The 12,646-nt window shown below is 42.8% G+C and overlaps 1 pseudogene; it reads left to right on the top strand.

Moving 5' to 3' along the window:
• Window positions 1–3,924, top strand: part of LOC112240723 — a 58,028-nt pseudogene extending 54,104 nt beyond the window's left edge.
• Window positions 3,925–12,646: the final 8,722 nt, after the last annotated feature.

The following is a 12,646-nucleotide window of genomic DNA, read 5'->3' as shown; positions in this document are numbered from 1 at the left end:
ACTCTTCAAAGGGGGTGACACTCTAGACCCAAACTGTTATAGACCGATATCCATCCTGCCCTGCCTTTCTAAAGTCTTCAAAAGCCAAGTCAATAAACAGATCACTGACAATTTCGAATCCCACCGTACCTTCTTCGCTGTGCAATCCAGTTTCCAAGCTGGTCACGGGTGCACCTCGGCCACGCTCAAAGTACTAAGCAATATCATAACCACCATTGATAAAAGATAGGACTGTGCAGCCGCCTTCATCGACCTGGCCAAGATATTCAACTCTGTCAATCACCGTATTCTTATTGGCAGACTCAACAGCCTTGGTTTCTCAAATGACTGCCTCGCCTGTTTCACCAACTAGTTCTCAGACAGCGTTCAGTGTGTCAAATCAGAGGGCCTGTTGTCCGGACCTCTGGCAGTCTCTATGGGGGTACCACAGGGTTAAATTCTTGGGCCAACTCTTTTCTCTGTATACATCAGTGATGTCGCTCTTGCTGCTGGTGATTCCCTGATCCACCTCTACGCAGACGACACCATTCTGTATACATCTGATGCCCTTCTTTGGACACTGTGTTAACAAACCTCCAAACGACCTTCAATGCCATACAACACTCCTTCCGTGGCCTCCAACTACTCTTAAATGCTAGTAAAACGAAATGCATGCTCTTCCACCGATCGCTGCCCACACCTGCCCACCCAACTAGCATCACTACTCTGGATGGTTCTTGACTTAGAATATGTGGACAACTACAAATACCTAGGTGTCTGGTTAGACTGCAAACTCTCCTTCCAGACTCACATTAAGCATCTCCAATCCAAAATTAAATCTAGAATCGGCTTCCTATTTCGCAACAAAGCCTCCTTCACTTACGGCACCAAACATACCCTCGTAAAACTGAATATCCTACCGATCCTCGACTTCGGCGATGTCATTTACAAAATAGCTTCTAACACTCTACTCAGCAAACTGGATGCAGTCTATCACAGTGCCACCCATTTTGTCACCAAATACTCTTATAACACCCACCACTGCGACCTGTATGCTCTAGTCAGCTGGGCCTCGCTACATATTCGTCGCCAGACACACTGGCTCCAGGTCATCTATAAGTTGATGCTAGGTAATGTTCCGCCTTATCTCAGCTCACTGGTCACGATAACAACACCCACCCGTAGCATGCACTCTAGCAGGTATATCTCACTGGCCATCCCCAAAGCCAACATACTTTGGCCACCTTTCCTTCCAGTTCTCTGCTGCCAATGACTGGAACAAATTGCAAAAATCCCTGAAGCTGGAGACTTATATTTCCCTCACTAACTTTAAACATCAGCTATCTGAGTAGTTTACCAATCGCTGCAGGTGTACGTAGCCCATCTGTAAATAGCCCACCCAATCTACCTACCTCATCCCCATATTGTTTTTATTTACTTTTCTGCTCTTTTGCACACCAGTATTTCAACTTGCACATCATCATCTGCTCATCTATCACTCCAGTGCTAACTTGCTAAATTGTAATTACTTCACTACTATGGGCTTTTTTTGTTGCCTTACCTCCTCACGCCATTTGCACACACTGTATACAGATTTATAGAGTATATAGACTTTCCTGTTTTTCTATTGTGTTATTGACTGTACCCTTGTTTATTCCATGTGTAACTCTGTGTTGTTTGTGTCGCACTGCTTTGCTTTACCTTGGCCAGGTCGCAGTTGTTAATGAGAACTTGTTCTCAACTAGTTTACCTGGTTAAATAAAGGTGAAATAAAAAATAAATAAATAAATAGACAGCGTTGGAAGTCTTAATAAAACATTGTTATTAATCCTCTCTGTTCTACCTCCAGTTCTACCAGAAACACCACCAACACATGGTGAGTCATGAATGAATGAGCCAATCAATCATCCAACCCATCATCCATCCATCCTTCAATCAACTAATCAATCAATCAGTCAATGAATGATCAGTCTATTACCACTCTGTCGATTAACCACTCTGTCGATGAACCACTCTGTCGATGAACCACTCTGTCGATGAACCACTCTGTTGATGAACCACTCTGTCGATTAACCACTCTGTCAATTAACCACTCTGTTGATGAACCACTCTGTCGATGAACCACTCTTCGATGAACCACTCTGTCGATGAACCACTCTGTCGATGAACCACTCGATCAATTCGATTAAACCAATAACCACTCTGTTGTGAACCATACCACTCGGTCAATTAACCAATCAGTCCAGTAGCCATACTGTAATATTTATTCCTGTGATCCTGCAGTGTCTCTGAAGGCAGGTCAGAGGCGTGTGTATTCAGGCCTGGCAGTGGTGGTGGTATTGGCTACCATGTGTCTGATGGGCCTCACAGTCTTAATGCTCTACAAGAAGACCGGCCGTCCCCTGCCCTCCTTCACCAACCCCCTGGTCTTCAGTGCAGGTCGGAGTACCTTTGACAACCCCCTCTACACGGAGCCCATCACCGAGGTTGACCCCAGCATGGTGGACACTAGCCAGCTGGTTAACCATATGGAGGCTCAGCCAGTGATCACTTTGTGATTGGAGAGAGAGTCGAGGGGAGTCGAAGGGGGAGTCGAAGGGGAGTCGAAGGGGGAGGAAGGTTAAAGATCCAACTTAGGTTAGGCAAAGTCATATTTACATGCACAAGCTTTTGAAAATAATCAACAAATTCATTGGACCAGCGCCATTGCTAACTAGTTTCGCTGATGTTTCGAATTTTTCCCCATTTATGCAAAGACTTCTGGGATATTAGAATCCTCATGTCTTGACCTTCACATATTGCACCTAGGAATCAGGGGATGTGCGGTGAGGTCTGAGGCCGGTTACGCACTTTCTATTGGACCAGCTGCAGTAACCCTCTCGCATTGGGGACAGTGTGTGTCAGGTCATGCTGGAACAAGAAGCTGAGAAGCTGTCTAGGTGATTTGTCTCTATTGGTGAAATGTACAATCCCACAAGATCATCCTTAAAGGGATGCGTCGGGATTTTGGCAATGATTGATACCATTTTTTTGTCTCTATGTCCAGTATGAAGGAAGTTAGCGGTAGTTTCGCGAGCCAATGCTAACTAGAATTAGCGAAATGACAGTAAGTCTATGTTTATCTGCTATCTGGAAGGATTGGTCATTGCATTAATGCATGCTAGCAGATACCCATAGACTTCCAGTCTTTTAGTTTAGTTTATTAATTTGACCATTTTAAAAAACAAGCACATATAAAACTTGAAAAAGCCATAAATGCATGAATAAAATCATGTAGGATAACACACAATAAAGTCTGGGACTTATTTCCATCGATGGATAGACAAGATCGAACACAGGCAGTGATAAAACAAAACCAGAGAAGAAGAACATCTATCTCATCATTGGAAGGTGGTCAAACCTGGCTGTCATCTGAACATTGAGATTGTCCAGTATGTTGTAGTATATTCTTCCCGTTTCTACAGTAAGATCAGCTGTTTACTACGAGTTGAACATTCTGCCGGGCCCAGTTCAATGCACTTCTGTTTGAAACTGTTAGACTCTATTAAAATGTAACATGTTTCAAGTTAAACTGTAGTTTGTTTGTATCCTGTTTAGTGAATGATTACCGAGAGTATTAATGGAGTTTAGGTCATGAAACTGTGTGTTTGCTAGTATAAAAACCATGACCTAATCATATACGAGGAAATGGCCTAGGATCAGAGAGCAGGGTCAAGCCCAGGACGGAGGAATGACGGGTTGTGATTCTGACATCTAGCTAAACAAAGAGAGGACCATGGACATTCTACAGGGGAATGGAGGGAAACTCATTGGGGTCATAAAATGCTGGTGAGGTGACACCTACAAGAGGGTGGTGACCAAAAGGAGGGAAGAGTATATGATGTGTTGTGAGCTTTCTAAATGTATGCACTGACTGTATCCTTGGTATTAAACACTTGAAACTTCTCTGGACCGTTTGGTCTCAATTCCTTATTGCAGAGATGATAGGAAGTATCTTGTCTCTGCCGTTCTAGGTTTCATTGTTACATTTCATTGTTGCTGGTGGGTCCAATATTGGCTAGGGAGCACCCCACTACCGGGCCAAGTCAATGGGGGCCAGGAGGTTTTTGAAAAATCTTCAGAAAGAGTCCCAACTTCTCAGAAATCGCATGTTTGGCCTGGTGATTAAACGGGTAAGCAGGCGTGGAATTAAAAAATGCTTTTCAATGCAATTAGGGGGGTGCAGTGGGTCCAATACTGGGTAGGGGGCACCCCACACCCGGGCTAAGTCAATTTGGGGCGCCCCTGGTCATTTTTGGAGGTTTTGAGAAAATCTTCAAAAATCAGACTGTTTGGCTGTGCACCTGGTCTCGAGAGCCAGGCGCATGATAACTGGCAACTGCGAGCAGACTGGTGGCACCGTAGGTCCCAGAGCGGTCAGAATAGTGGTACCGTAGGTCCCAGAGTGGTCAGACTGGTGGCACCATAGGTCCCAGAGTGGTCAGACTGGTGGCAGGTCCCAGAGTGGTCAGACTGGTGGTAGGTCCCAGAGTGGTCAGACTGGTGGCACCATAGGTCCTAGAGCGGTCAGACTGGTGGCACCATATGTCCCAGAGCGGTCAGACTGGTGGCACCGTAGGTCCCGGAGTGGTCAGACTGGTGGCACCGTAGGTCCCAGAGCGGTCAGACTGGTGGCAGGTCCCAGATTGGTCAGACTGGTGGCAGTTCCCAGAGCGGTCAGACTGGTGGCACCATAGGTCCCAGAGTGGTCAGACTGGTGGCAGGTCCCAGAGTGGTCAGACTGGTGGCACCACAGGTCCCAGAGTGGTCAGACTGGTGGCACCGTAGGTCCCAGAGCGGTCAGACTGGTGGCACCGTCTGTTCCAGAGTGGTCAGACTGGTGGCAGGTCCCAGAGCGGTCAGACTGGTGGCAGGTCCCAGAGCGGTCAGACTGGTGGCAGGTCCCAGAGCGGTCAGACTGGTGGCAGGTCCCAGAGCGGTCAGACTGGTGGCACCATCGGTCCCAGAGTGGTCAGACTGGTGGCAGGTCCCAGAGCGGTCAGACTGGTTGCACGGTAGGTCCCAGAGTGGTCAGACTGGTGGCAGGTCCCAGAGTGGTCAGACTGGTGGCACCGTAGGTCCCAGAGTGGTCAGACTGGTGGCAGGTCCCAGAGTGGTCAGACTGGTGGCAGGTCCCAGAGTGGTCAGACTGGTGGCAGGTCCCAGAGTGGTCAGACTGGTGGCACCGTAGGTCCCAGAGTGGTCAGACTGGTGGCACCGTAGGTCCCAGAGAGGTCAGACTGGTGGCACCATAGGTCCCAGAGCGGTCAGACTGGTGGCAGGTCCCAGAGTGACTGGTGGCACCGTGGTCCCAGAGTGGTCAGACTGGTGGCACCGTAGGTCCCAGAGTGGTCAGACTGGTGGCACCGTAGGTCCCAGAGTGGTCAGACTGGTGGCAGGTCCCGTCAGACTGGTGGTCCCAGAGCGGTCAGACTGGTGGCAGACTGTGGTCAGGTCCAGAGTGGTCAGACTGGTGGCAGGTCCCAGAGCGGTCAGACTGGTGGCACCGTCTGTCCCAGAGTCCCGGTCAGACTGGTGGGCAGGTCCCTGTCCTGGTGGCAGGTCCCAGAGTGGTCAGACTGGTGGCACCGTGGTCCCAGAGTGGTCAGACTGGTGACACCGCAGGTCCCAGAGTGGTCAGACTGGTGGCCCAGACTGTCCCAGAGTGGTCAGACTGGTGGCACCATAGGTCCCAGAGTGGTCAGACTGGTCAGACTGGTGGAGGTGGTCAGACTGGTCCAGGTCTGTCCCAGAGCGGTCAGACTGGTGGCAGGTCCCAGAGCGGTCAGACTGGTGGATGGCAGGTCCCAGAGTGGTCAGACTGGTGGTGCAGCATGGTAAGTGTTCAGATTTTTTAGTCCCAGAGTGGTCAGACTGGTGGCACCGTGATGGTCGCAGAGTGGAAAAAGGCTACCACAAGTATGACTCTCTCAATCAGAGACAACTAACGACACCTGCCTCTGATTGAGAACCATACAAGGCAAACTCAAAAACCAACATAGAAAAACAAACAGACTGCAGGGTAGCCTAGTGATTAGAGTGTTGGACTAGTAACTGGAAGGTTGCAAGTTCAAACCCCTGAGCTGACACGTTACCCTGACCAGATGGACTATAAATACATAACATTACCCTGACCAGATGGACATTACCCTGACCAGATGGACTATAAATACATAACGTTACCCTGACCAGATGGACTATAAATACATAACAGATGGTTACCCTGACCAGATGGACTATAAATACATAACGTTACCCTGACCAGATGGACTATAAATACATAACGTTACCCTGACCAGATGGACTATAAATACATAACATTACCCTGACCAGATGGACTATAAATACATAACGTTACCCTGACCAGATGGACTATAAATACATAACGTTACCCTGACCAGATGGACTATAAATACATAACGTTACCCTGACCAGATGGACTATAAATACATAACATTACCCTGACCAGATGGACTATAAATACATAACGTTACCCTGACCAGATGGACTATAAATACATAACGTTACCCTGACCAGATGGGACTATACCAATGGACTATAAATACATAACATTACCCTGACCAGATGGACTATAAATACATAACATTACCCTGACCAGATGGACTATAAATACATAACGTTACCCTGACCAGATGGACTATAAATACATAACATTACCCTGACCAGATGGACTATAAATACATAACGTTACCCTGACCAGATGGACTATAAATACATAACGTTACCCTGACCAGATGGACTATAAATACATAACGTTACCCTGACCAGATGGACTATAAATACATTTACCCTGACCAGATGGACTATAAATACATAACGTTACCCTGACCAGATGGACTATAAATACATAACGTTACCCTGACCAGATGGACTATAAATACATAACGTTACCCTGACCAGATGGACTATAAATACATAACGTTACCCCCTGACCAGATGGACTATAAATACATAACGTTACCTGATTAGTTTACCCTGACCAGATGGACTATAAATACATAACGTTACCCTGACCAGATGGACTATAAATACATAACGTTACCCTGACCAGATGGACTATAAATACATAACGTTACCCTGACCAGATGGACTATAAATACATAACGTTACCCTGACCAGATGGACTATAAATACATACCCTGACCAGATGGACTATAAATACATAACGTTACCCTGACCAGATGGACTATAAATACATAACGTTACCCTGACCAGATGGACTATAAATTACCCTGACCAGATGGACTATAAATACATAACGTTACCTGACCAGATTAATTTACCCTGACCAGATGGACTATAAATACATAACGTTACCCTGACCAGATGGACTATAAATACATAACGTTACCCTGACCAGATGGACTATAAATACATAACGTTACCCTGACCAGATGGACTATAAATACATAACGTTACCCTGACCAGATGGACTATAAATACATAACGTTACCCTGACCAGATGGACTATAAATACATAACGTTACCCTGACCAGATGGACTATAAATACATAACGTTACCCTGACCAGATGGACTATAAATACATAGTTTACCCTGACCAGATGGACTATAAATACATAACGTTACCCTGACCAGATGGACTATAAATACATAACGTTACCCTGACCAGATGGACTATAAATACATAACATTACCCTGACCAGATGGACTATAAATACATAACGTTACCCTGACCAGATGGACTATAAATACATAACATTACCCTGACCAGATGGACTATAAATACATAATGTTACCCTGACCAGATGAACTATAAATACATAACGTTACCAATTAGTTTACCCTGACCAGATGGACTATAAACACATAACATTACCCTGAGCAGATGGACTATAAATACATAACGTTACCCTGACCAGATGGACTATAAATACATAACGTTACCAATTAGTTTACCCTGACCAGATGGACTATAAATACATAAACCAGATGGACTATAAATACATACCCTGACCAGATGGACTATAAATACATAACGTTACCCTGACCAGATGGACTATAAAATACATAACTGACCAGATGGACTATTACCCTGACCAGATGGACTATAAATACATAACCAGATTACCCTGACCAGATGGACTATAAATACATAACGTTACCCTGACCAGATGGACTATAAATACATAACGTTACCCTGACCAGATGGACTATAAATACATAACGTTACCCTGACCAGATGGACTATAAATACATAACGTTACCCTGACCAGATGGACTATAAATACATAACATTACCAATTAGTTTACCCTGACCAGATGGACTATAAATACATAACGTTACCCTGACCAGATGGACTATAAATACATAACGTTACCCTGACCAGATGGACTATAAATACATAACGTTACCCTGACCAGATGGACTATAAATACATAATGTTACCATGACCAGATGGACTATAAATACATAATGTTACCCTGACGTTACCCTGACCAGATGGACTATAAATACATAACATTACCCTGACCAGATGGACTATAAATACATAATGTTAACCTGACCAGACGGACTATAAATACATAACATTACCAATTAGTTTACCCTGACCAGATGGACTATAAATACATAATGTTACCCTGACCAGATGGACTATAAATACATAACATTACCAATTAGTTTACCCTGACCAGATGTACTATAAATACATAACGTTACCCTGACCAGATGGACTATAAATACATAACGTTACCCTGACCAGATGGACTATAAATACATAACGTTACCCTACCACCAGATGGACTATAAATACATAACGTTACCCTGACCAGATGGACTATAAATACATAACGTTACCAATTAGTTTACCCTGACCAGATGGACTATAAATACATAACGTTACCCTGACCAGATGGACTATAAATACATAACGTTACCCTGACCAGATGGACTATAAATACATAACGTTACCCTGACCAGATGGACTATAAATACATAACGTTACCCTGACCAGATGGACTATAAATACATAACGTTACCCTGACCAGATGGACTATAAATACATAAACGTTACCCTGACCAGATGGACTATAAATACATATAATGGTTTACCCTGACCAGATGGACTATAAATACATAACGTTACCCTGACCAGATGGACTATAAATACATAAGTTTACCCTGACCAGATGGACTATAAATACATAACGTTACCCTGACCAGATGGACTATAAATACATAACGTTACCCTGACCAGATGGACTATAAATATAATACGTTACCCTGACCAGATGGACTATAAATACATAACGTTACCCTGACCAGATGGACTATAAATACATAACGTTACCCTGACCAGATGGACTATAAATACATAACGTTACCAGATGGACTATAAATACATAACGTTACCCTGACCAGATGGACTATAAATACATAACGTTACCCTGACCAGATGGACTATAAATACATAACGTTACCCTGACCAGATGGACTATAAATACATAACGTTACCCTGACCAGATGGACTATAAATACATAACGTTACCCTGACCAGATGGACTATAAATACATAACGTTACCCTGACCAGATGGACTATAAATACATAACGTTACCCTGACCAGATGGACTATAAATACATAACGTTACCTGACCAGATGGACTATAAATTAACGTTACCCTGACCAGATGGACTATAAATACATAACGTTACCCTGACCAGATGGACTATAAATACATAACGTTACCCTGACCAGATGGACTATAAATACATAACGTTACCAATTACATTTACCCTGACCAGATGGACTATAAATACATAACGTTACCAATTAGTTTACCCTGACCAGATGGACTATAAATACATAACGTTTACCCTGACCAGATGGACTATAAATACATAACGTTACCCTGACCAGATGGACTATAAATACATAACGTTACCCTGACCAGATGGACTATAAATATAAATGACCAGATGGACTATAAAAATACACGTTACCCTGACCAGATGGACTATAAATACATAACGTTACCCTGACCAGATGGACTATAAATACATAACGTTACCCTGACCAGATGGACTATAAATACATAACGTTACCCTGACCAGATGGACTATAAATACATAATACCCTGACCAGATGGACTATAAATACATAACGTTTACCAGATGGACTATAAATACATAACGTTACCCTGACCAGATGGACTATAAATACATAACGTTACCCTGACCAGATGGACTATAAATACATAATGACCAGATGGACTATTACCCTGACCAGATGGACTATAAATACATAACGTTACCCTGACCAGATGGACTATAAATACATAACAATTAGTTTACCCTGACCAGATGGACTATAAATACATAACTGACCAGATGGACTATAAATACATTTATTATGCAGATGGACTATAAATACATGGTTACCCTGACCAGATAACGTTACCCTGACCAGATGGACTATAAATACACCATAACGTTACCCTGACCAGATGGACTATAAACTATAAATACATAACAGATTACATAACGTTACCCTGACCAGATTAGTTTACCCTGACCAGATGGACTATAAATACATAACATTACCCTGACCAGATTACATAACGTTACCCTGACCAGAGATGGACTATAAATACATAACATTACCCTGACCAGATGGACTATAAATACATAAGTGACCAGTTACCCTGACCAGATGGACTATAAATGACCAGATGGACATACGTTACCTACCCTGACCAGATGGACTATAAATACATAACGTTACCCTGACCAGATGGACTATAAATACATAACGTTACAATTAGTTTACCCTGACCAGATGGACTATAAATACATAACGTTACCAGATGGACTATAAATAGTTTACCCTGACCAGATGGACTATAAATACATAACGTTACCCTGACCAGATGGACTATAAATACATAACAGATGGTTACCCTGACCAGATGGACTATAAATACATAACGTTACCCTGACCAGATGGACTATAAATACATAATACCCTGACCAGATGGACTATAAATACATTACCCTGACCAGATGGACTATAAATACATAACGTTACCCTGACCAGATGGACTATAAATACATAACGTTACCCTGACCAGATGGACTATAAATACATAACGTTACCCTGACCAGATGGACTATAAATACATTTACCCTGACCAGATGGACTATAAATACATAACGTTACCCTGACCAGATGGACTATAAATAAATACATAAGTTTACCCTGACCAGATGGACTATAAATACATAACGTTACCCTGACCAGATGGACTATAAATACATAACAGATGGACTATAATTACCCTGACCAGATGGACTATAAATACATAACGTTACCAGATGGACTATAAATTACCCTGACCAGATGGACTATAAATACATAACAATTAGTTTACCCTGACCAGATGGACTATAAATACATAACGTTACCCTGACCAGATGGACTATAAATACATAACATTACCCTGACCAGATGGACTATAAATACATAACGTTACCCTGACCAGATGGACTATAAATACATAACGTTACCCTGACCAGATGGACTATAAATACATAACGTTACCCTGACCAGATGGACTATAAATACATAACGTTACCCTGACCAGATGGACTATAAATACATAACATTACCAATTAGGTTACCCTGACCAGATGGACTATAAATACATAACATTACCAATTAGTTTACCCTGACCAGATGGACTATAAATACATAACGTTACCCTGACTAGATGGACTATAAATACATAACGTTACCCTGACCAGATGGACTATAAATACATAACATTACCCTGACCAGATGGACTATAAATACATAACGTTACCCTGACCAGATGGACTATAAATACATAACATTACCCTGACCAGATGGACTATAAATACATAACGTTACCCTGACCAGATGGACTATAAATACATAACGTTGACCAGATGGACTATAAATACATAACGTTACCCTGACCAGATGGACTATAAATACATAACGTTACCCTGACCAGATGGACTATAAATACATAACGTTACCCTGACCAGATGGACTATAAATACATAACGTTACTGACCAGATGGACTATTACCCTGACCAGATGGACTATAAATACATAACGTTACCCTGACCAGATGGACTATAAATACATAACGTTACCCTGACCAGATGGACTATAAATACATAACGTTAACGTTACCCTGACCAGATGGACTATAAATACATAACGTTACCAGATGGACTATTTACCCTGACCAGATGGACTATAAATACATAACGTTACCCTGACCAGATGGACTATAAATACATAACGTTACCCTGACCAGATGGACTATAAATTAACGTTACCAATTGACCAGTTTACCCTGACCAGATGGACTATAAATACATAACGTTACCAATTAGTTTACCCTGACCAGATGGACTATAAATACATAAGTTACCTGACCAGATGGACTATTTACCCTGACCAGATGGACTATAAATACATAACGTTACCCTGACCAGATGGACTATAAATACATAACGTTACCCTGACCAGATGGACTATAAATACATAACGTTACCCTGACCAGATGGACTATAAATACATAACGTTACCCTGACCAGATGGACTATAAATA

Source organism: Oncorhynchus tshawytscha, linkage group LG28 (genome assembly GCF_018296145.1).
Source record: "Oncorhynchus tshawytscha isolate Ot180627B linkage group LG28, Otsh_v2.0, whole genome shotgun sequence".
Classification (NCBI taxonomy): Eukaryota; Metazoa; Chordata; class Actinopteri; order Salmoniformes; family Salmonidae; genus Oncorhynchus; species Oncorhynchus tshawytscha.
This window is presented reverse-complemented; position numbering and strand designations above follow the sequence as displayed.